This window comes from Mustela nigripes, unplaced genomic scaffold, assembly GCF_022355385.1.
Source record: "Mustela nigripes isolate SB6536 unplaced genomic scaffold, MUSNIG.SB6536 HiC_scaffold_76, whole genome shotgun sequence".
Classification (NCBI taxonomy): Eukaryota; Metazoa; Chordata; class Mammalia; order Carnivora; family Mustelidae; genus Mustela; species Mustela nigripes.
The window spans coordinates 3,973,242-3,982,914 of record NW_026739491.1 but is presented as its reverse complement, the minus strand read 5'-3'; positions in this window follow the sequence as shown (position 1 = coordinate 3,982,914).

Below are 9,673 nucleotides of genomic sequence, written 5' to 3'. Positions count from 1 at the left end.
ACCTGGTGATTCACAGACCTGTACCCCTGGGGATAAAAATATATGTTTATAAAAAATAAAAAATTTAAAAAAAAAGAACTACAATCCAAAAAATATTTTATAAATTTAAAAACACCTAAGGCTACACATTGAAAGGATCCACTGGGTACCAGGAGAAATTAACAGATCAATCAACCTAAGATGTATCCTAGTAATACTATTAGACATTAAGGATAAAGAAAGAAATCCTCAGGAACTCTAGGCAAAATTATGACATAACTTACAAAAACAAAAGACTTGTAGTGGCATTCAACTTCCCAAAAACAATACAAAGCAAGGCAACTGTGTAGCAGCATTTTCAAGAATATTAAGAAAGTAAAAGCCAGAATATTATACTTAGCCACGCTGTCTTTCAATAAACAAAGTTTTGATCAGGTAATAACCCAAAAATACTGTACATAAGCATCCTTTCTGAAAAATCTACTATATAATGAGTTTCATTGGGAAAACTTCAATAAAAGGACAGTCAGTTCTATCAGGTCTTTCTTTTTCATGTTTTTCCAAGACTTTGTTGTTAGGTGCATATGCTATTAAGATTATTATGTCTTCTTGGTGAACTGATCCATCTATCATCTATGTAATATCCCTCTCTATCTCTTTGTCCTAAAGTCTGTTTTGTCTGATACCAATATATTTGCTCTAGCTTTTATTGATTAGTGCATTTATTTTGTATCTTTTTCCATAACTTTACTCCTAATATATGTATGTCTTCATATTTGAAAAAATGCCTTACAAGCAAGAAAAGTTTGGGTTTGGTATCTTATACAATTTAAATATTTTTAATAAGTGTTTAAGTTATTACATTGAGTGTACATATTGACTGGTTTAATTCAAACATCTATAATATAATATATATTATATGTTAAATGTTACTGTTTTCTGTAGGTTCCATTGTATTTTGTTATCTTATTCCTCATTCTCTGCCTAATTTTGAATTAGTGTATTTTTATGATTCCATTTTACCTTACTACATATTATTTGTTTCCTTTTAAAATATTTTAGTGGTTGCTAACATATATGTATGCATACACAATATTACAGAGACTATATTATATAACATATTGTGTCTTTCATTTATTACCATCTACCATTAAGTACTTTTATGCAACTTCATACAGTCTAAGAACCATATAGCACTACACTTCCAATTCCTGCTTCCCATTTCCTGTGACATTTTCATATAATTTACTTTTGCATATACTACAAACCTATAACACATTGCTCCTACTTTTGCCTTAAAAATCACTTAAGAGTGGGGCACTTCAGTGGCTCTGTGGGTTAAGTCTCTACCTTTGGCTCAGGTCATGATCTCAGGATCCTGGGATCAAGCCCCCGCATTGGGCTCTCTGCTCAGTAGGGAGCCTGCGTCCCCCTCTCTCTCTGCCTGCTTCTCTGCCTACTTGTGATCTCTCTGTCAAATAAATAAATAAAATCTTTTTTTTTAATCACTTAAGAGGGATGCCTGGGTGCCTCAGTTGGTTGAGCCGCTGCCTTCAGCTCAGGTCATGATTCCAGGGTCCTGGGATCTAGTCCCCACATCAGACTCCTTGCTTCACAGGGAGCCTACTTCTCTCTCCGCCTCTGCCTTTTACTCTGCCTGCTTGTGCACATGCTCTCGCACTCTCTCTCTCTCTGATAAATAATAAAATCTTTAAAAAAATTATTTAAGAGCAACTAAAATAAAAAAATATAATCCTTTATATTTACCCTTTTTTAAAACCATTCTGAAGCTCTTTACTTATTCATATATATTCAACTTTCAATCAAATAACATATTATATTGAAAGATAGCAGGAGTAGAGGACCCTATTTCAACCAGTCCCCTGAATTGAGCTGGATATCTATCAGACAACTCTGAATACCCACAAAATCAGCCTGAGATGTAAGAAGGTATATCCATAACTCTACAAACAAAATATCTCCAGCAATTGGTTTCAAGACATGAGGCAGGGTGTGGGAGGCAGGTGCATAATTCTGGGGGCAGATTTTGGAAGATAAATATAAGGGGGAGGGAGCCTCCAGGATCCTGTACTGCCTGAGTTCAAAAGGCTCCCACACTGGACACTGGGCACAGACTCCCAGACTGCTAGCAGTGGGGATAAGACTTTAGGGTAATCCTCCAGACTGAAACCTGGAGTTGTGGGGGCACATGTTCAAACTGGGGGCAGCTGGCAATTTAGAAGCACAAAGGGCAGAGATGTGCCTGGGCTGGGAGTGCTGCTGTGGGATGCACAACCCAGGACACTGTGGGTTTTAGTAGCACAGACAAAAACAGAGTCAGTGTGGCCTGAAGGGTTCTCTGGAGAACAGACTGCAAACTTTCTGTTCTGAGACAGAAGTTTGGATATAGTCACTCCTGCTCTGACTCTTGAAAGAGATGTGTAAAGCTCCAAGGAAAGTCCCCAGAGAACAGCCCCCCCCACCCCCGCCAAACAGGGTTGCCTGAGTAACAACACCACAGACTCCTCTCCTAGAAGACAGTCTGGAAGAACAAGAGGCTGACAACCCTAAGATCCTTATAACAGGTGCATCTTACTTCAGTTGTCGTCAATAATCTGGACTCTGTACATTTCCTCAACCAACCCTCAACAGAATGACTAAGAGGAAGAACTCCCAACACAGGAAAAATTCAGAGACTATGACCTCTGCCACAGAACTAATGGATACGGATAAAAGCAAGATGTCAGAAATAGACTTCAGGGTAACAGTTATGCAGACAATACCTAAGATGGAGAAAACCATTAATGACAACAGGATCTCTAAGGGCAGAAATGAGAGCTGATCTGGCAGAACTTAAAAATTCTATCAATGAGATCCAATCCAATCTAGATAGTCTAATAGCTGGGTTAATGAGGCAGAAGAATGAATTAGTGATCTAGAAGACAAACATAGAAAAGAGGGAATAGGAAAAGGCCTGGAATAAACAGCTTAAAATCCATGAAAACAGAATCAGAGAAATAAATGATGTCATGAAATGTTCCAATGTCAGAATTATTGGGATCCTGCAGGGGAGGGGGGAGGACTAGAAGATACATTTAAGCAAATCATAGCTGAGAACTTCCCCTAATCTGGATATGAAATAAACATTCGTGTCCTAGAGGCAGAGAGGTCCCCTCCCAAGATCAAGGTGAACAGACTGACGCCCAAGCATATAATAGTTAAACTCACAAATCTTAAAACCAAGGAATCCTAAGAATTTTAAGAGCAAGTAGAGACTCCTTACATAAAGAGATAGAAACATCAGAATAACATCAGACCTGTCCACAAAGATCAGGCAAGCCAGAAAGGGCTGACAAGACATATTCAGGGTACTAAATGAGAAGAATACGTAGCCAAGAATACTTTTTCTGGCAAGGCTGTCATTTAGAATGGATGGAGAGATAAAGAGCTTCCAAGACCTTCAGAAATTGAAAGAATATGCGACCAGTTAGCTGTCCTGGCAAGAAATATTAAGGGGGGTTCTATAAAAGGAGAAAGACCCCAAGAGTGATATAAAACAGAAATTTACAGAGACAATCTATAGAAACAAGGACTTTGCAGGCAACATGATGACAATTAATCATATTTTTCAATAATCACTCTCAATATGAATGGCCTAAATCCTCTCATAAAACAGGATGGGTTGCAGATTGGATAAAAAGACAGGACCCATTCATATGTTGTCTACAAGAGACTAATTTGGAAAGATACATCCAGACTGAAAGTGAAGGGGTGGAGAACCAGCTTTCATGCCAACAGACCTCAAAAGAATGCTGTCATAGCAATTCTTTATCAGACAAATTAGATTTTAAGCTAAAGACTATGGTTAGAGATACAGAAGGACACTGTATCATTCTTAGAGGGTCTATCCTACAAGACCTAACAATTGTAAATATCTATCCCCCCAACATGGCTGCTCCCATGTTGGGGGGATAGATAAATAGACATATAAATATGTCTTCTTATTTTTAACCAAAATAAGAAGACATATTTATAATAATATATAGATAGTAGGAGACCTGAACACGCCACTCTCAGCAGTAGACAGACCATCTAAGCAGAAAATCAACAAAGGAACAAGAGCTTTGAATGACACACTGAACCAGGTGGACTTCATAGATATATACAAAACATTCTACCCTAAAACAACAGAATGCTCTTTCTTCTCAAGCACACATGGAACTTTCTCCAGGATAGACAACATACTGAGTCACAAATCAGGTCTCAACTGATACCAGAAGACTGAGATTATTCCCTGCATTTTCTCTGCATATGTGGCCTGCATATTCTCAGGCCACAGTGCTTTGAAACTGGAACTCAATCACAAGAAAAAGTTTGGAGAGAAATTCAAACACTTGGAAGCTAAAGACCATCCTGCTCAAGAATGTTTGGGTCAAGCAAGAAATCAAAGAGGAGCTTAACTCATGGAAACCAATGAGAATGAAAACACATCAGTCCAATTCCTATGGGATATGGCAAAGGCAGTCCTAACAGGAAGTATATAGCCATCCAAACCTCACGCAAAAAAAAAAAAAAAAAAAAAAAAAAAAATCACAAAAAAAACCCAAAAACAATAAATATCTTTACACTTTAAACAACTAGAGAATCAGCAACAAACCAGAAATAATGCAGTAGAACACATTAACAAAACTAGAAGCTGGTTCTTTGAAAGAATTAATAAGATCAATAAACTGCTATCCAGTCTTATCCAAAAGAAAACAGAAAGAACCCAAATTAAGAAAATTATGAATGAAAGGGAAGAGATCATGACTACCACTAAGGAAATAGAAACAATCATCAGAAATTATTAACAACAGATATATACCAATAAGTTAAGCAACCTGGAAGAAATGGATGTATTCCTGGAAACCTATAAACTACCAAGGCTGAAACAGGAAGAAATTGACAAACAGTCAAAGAAGAAATAATACCTACTCTCCTGAAGTTGTTTCAAAAAATAGAAGCAGAAGGAAAACTTCCAGACTCTTTTTATGAAGCCAGCATTACCTTGGTCCCTGAACCAGGCAAGGACCCCATCAAAAAGGAGAATTTCAGACCAATATCCCTGATGAATATAGATGCCAAAATTCTCAAAAAAGCTCCTAGCTAATGGGATCCAACAGTACATTAAAAGGATTATCCATCAGGACCAGGTGGGATTATCACTGTGATGCAAGGTAGTTCAACATTTGCAAAATCAATCAATGTGATAGAATACATAAAAAAAGAAGAGAAAAGAAACACATGGTGCTCTCAATTGATGCAGAAAAAGCATTTGACAAAATACAACATCCTTTCCTGATTAAAACACTTTGAGTATAGGAATAAAGGAAACATTCCTCAATTTCATAAAATCCATCTATGAAAAACCAACAATGAATATCATTCTCAATGATGAAAAGCTGAGAGCCTTTCCCTTAAGATCAGGAATACAACAAGGATGCCCACTCTTGCCACTATTGTTCAGCATAGTACTATAAGGCCTAGCAACAACAATAAGACAACCAAAAGAAATCAAAGATATTTGAAGATTTTAATTATTTATTTTTTTAAGATTTTATTTATTTATTTGACAGACAGAGATCACAAGCAGGCAGAGAGGCAGGCAGAGAGAGGAAGGAAAGCAGGCTCCTTGCTGAGCAAAAAGCCTGATGTGGGTCTCAATCCCAGGACCCCGGTATCATGACCTGAGCTGAAGCTGCTGGGTATCATGACCCACTGAGCCACCCAGGTGCCCCAAGATTTTATCTATTTTTTTAAAATTTTTTATTTATTTATTTGAGAGAGAGCAAGAGAGAGAGTGTGTGTGTGTGTGCATAAGTGGGGAAAGGGCAGAGGGAGAAGCAGGCTTCCCACTGAGCAGGGATCCCAATGCAGGGCTGGATCCCAGGACTCCAGGATCATGACTTGAGCACAAGACAGATGCTTAACCGACTGAGCCACCCAGTACCCCTATGCATTCACTATGTTAATTATCACACCAACTCAGTGAGCCAAGAACTATTTATCCCTATTTTACAGATTAAGACAATGATTAAATAGCTAAACTAATTGGTTAAAGGCACACAGCCAGCACTGGTGTGCCTAGGGATTGACAATTCAGCTCTATCTGATTTGGTGATTTTAACCAGTATTCTACACTAGACAATAGGTAGTCTGAAGCCAGACCATCTAGAGAGATTCATAAACCAGTAAATCTCATTTCCTTTCTCCTTCTCTCTCTCTCCTTCCTACAAAATTTATTGAGTACCTAACATATGGGCCTGGCACTGGGTCAAGTCTTGAGGAATGGTCTCTGTATTTAAGGGACACAATCTATTGGGGAGACACACACACATTCTAAAAGAAAGGGATTTTAAATAGTATGATAAAAACAAACAGAGGACATCTACAGGGGTCAGGAAATCCCTCTACTGCAGACTTTTAGAAAGCCACCTCTCTTCATCAAGATCAAAAGCTCTGCACAGCAAAGGAAACAGTACACAAAACAAAGAGGCAACCCATGGAATGGGAAAAGATATTTGCAAATGACAGTACACACAAAATGTTGATATCCAGGATCTATAAAGAACTCGTCAAACTCAATACACACAAAACAGACAATCATATCAAAAAATGGGCAGAAGGTATGAAGACATACAAATGGCTATCAGACACATGAAAAAATGTTCATCATCACTAGCCCTCAGGGAGATTCAAATTAAAACCACATTGAGATATCACCTTACACCAGTTAGAATGGCCCAAATTAGCAAGACAGGAAACAACATGTGTTGGAGAGGATGTGGAGAAAGGGGAACCCGTTTACACTGTGGTGGGAATGCAAGTTGGTGCAGCCACTTTGGAGAGCAGTGTAGAGATTCCCCAAGAAATTAAAAATAGAGCTTCTCTAAGACCCTGCAATTGCACTCCTGGGTATTTTCCCCAAAGATACAGATGTAGTGAAGAGAAAAGCCATCTGTACCCCAAGGTTTATAGGAGCAATGGCCATGGTCGCCAAACTGTGGAAAGAACCAAGATGCCCTTCAACAGATGAATGGTTAAGGAAGATGTGGTCCATATACACTATGGAGTATTCTGCCTCCATCAGAAAGGATGAATAACCAACTTTTGTATCAACATGGACAGGACTGGAAGAAATTATGCCAAGTGAAATAAGTCAAGCAGAGAGAGTCAATGATCATATCGTTTCCCTTATTTGTGGAGCATAAAAAATAGCAGGGGGACAAGGGGAGATGGAGAGGAGAAGGGAGTTGAGGAAAATGGGAAGGGGAGGTGAACCATGAGAGACTATGGACTCTGGAAAACAATCTGAGGGTTTTGAAGGGGTGGGGGGGTGGGAGGTTGGGGAACCAGGTGGTGGGTACTAAAGAGGGCACGGATTGGATGGAGCACTGGGTGTGGTGCAAAAACAATAAATAATGTTATTCTGAAAAGAAATTTTAAAAATAGAAAAAGAAAAAGAAAAATTAAATTGAAAAAAAAGCCACCTCAAGTACAGATCCTTTACCTCTTTGGTTAGGTTTATTCCCAGGTATCTTATGGTTCTTGGTGCTATACTAAATGGAATCAATTCTCTAATTTCCCTGTCTGTATTTTCATTGTTTGTGTATAAGAAAGCCACTGATTTCTGTACATTGACTTTGTATCCTGCCACGTTGCTGAATTGCTGTATGAGTTAGTAGTTTGGGGGTGAAGTCTTTTGGGTTTTCCATATAAAGAATCATGTCATCTGCAAAGAGAGAGAGTTTGACTTCTTCATTAACAATTTGGATACCTTTTATTTCTCTTTGTTGTCTGACTGCTGTTGCTAGGTCTTCTAATACTATGTTGAACAAGAGTGGTGAAAGTGGGCACCCTTGTTATGTTCCTGATCTCAACGAAAAGACTGCAAGCTTTTTCCCACTGATGATGATATTGGCTGTGGGTCTTTCATAGATAGATTTGGTGAAGTTCAGGAATGTTCCCTCTATCCCTGTACTTTGAAGCGTTTTAATCAGGAAAAGGGTTGCCGGGGGGAGGGGGTTTGGGAGAAGGGGGTGGGATTATGGACATTGGGGAGGGTATGTGATTTGGTGAGTGCTGTGAAGTGTGTAAACCTGGTGATTCACAGACCTGTACCCCTGGGGATAAAAATATATGTTTATAAAAAATAAAAAATTAAAAAAAAAATAAAAAAGAAAAAAAAAATCAGGAACGGATGCTGGATTTTGTCAAATGCTTTTTCTGCATCAATTGAGAGGACCATGTGGTTCTTCTCTCTTCTCTTATTAATTTGTTCTATCACATTGATTGATTTGCGAATGTTGAACCATCCTTGTAGCCCAGGAATGAATCCCACCTGGTCATGGTGGATAATCTTTTTAATGTGCTGTTGGATCCTGTTTGCTAGGATCTTGTGGAGAATCTTAGCATCCATATTCATCAGTGATATTGGTCTGAAATTCTCCTTTTTGGTAGGGTCTTTGCCTGGTTTGGAGATCAGGGTAATGCTGGCTTCATAGAAAGAGTCAGGAAGTTTTCCTTCTGCTTCAATTTTTTGAAACAGCTTCAGGAGAATAGGTGTTACTTCTTCTTTGAAAGTTTGGTAGAATTCCCCAGGGAATCCATCAGGTCCTGGGCTCTTGTTTTTTGGGAGGTTTTTGATCACCACTTCAATCTCGTTACTAGATATTGGTCTGTTCAGGTTGTCAATTTCTTTCCGGTTCAATTTTGGGAGTTTATAGATTTCCAGGAATGCATCCATTTCATCTAGGTTGCTTAGCTTATTGGCATATAACTATTGATAATAACTTCTGATGATTGTTTCTACTTCTTTGGTGTTCGTTGTGATCTCTCCCTTTTCATTCATAATTTTATGTATTTGAGCTTTCTCTCTTTTCTTTTGGATTAGTGTGGCCAATGGTTTATTGATCTTATTGATTCTTTCAAAAAACCAGCTTCTCCTTTCATTGATACGTTCTACTGTATCTCTGGTTTCTACCTCATCCATCTCAGCTCTAATCTTGATTATTTCTCTTCTTATGTGTGGAGTTGGTTTGATTTGTTGTTGATTCTCCAGTTCTTTAAGGTGTAGAGACAGCTGCTGTGTTCTGGATTTTTCAATTTTTTTTTATTTCCATTTTCTTTTTTTTTTTTAATTTTCAGCATAACAGTATTCATTATTTTTGCACCACACCCAGTGCTCCATGCAATCCATGCCCTCTATAATACCAACCACCTGGAACCCCAACCTCCCACCCCCCGCCCCTTCAAAACCCTCAGATTGTTTTTCAGAGTCCATAGTCTCTCATGGTTCACCTCCCCTTCCAATTTACCCCAACCCCCTTCTCCTCCCTATCTCCCCATGTCCTCCATGCTATTTGTTATGCTCCACAAATAAGTGAAACCATATGATAATTGACTCTCTCTGCCTGACTTGTTTCACTCAGCATAATCTCTTCCAGTCCTGTCCATGTTGCTACAAAAGTTGGGTATTCGTTCTTTCTGATGGAGGCATAATACTCCATAGTGTATATGGACCACATCTTCCTTATCCATTCGTACGTTGAAGGGCATCTTGGTTCTTCCACAGTTTGGTGACCATGGTCATTGCTGCTGTGAACATCGGGGTACAGATGGCCCTTCTTTTCACTACATCTGTATCTTTGGGGTA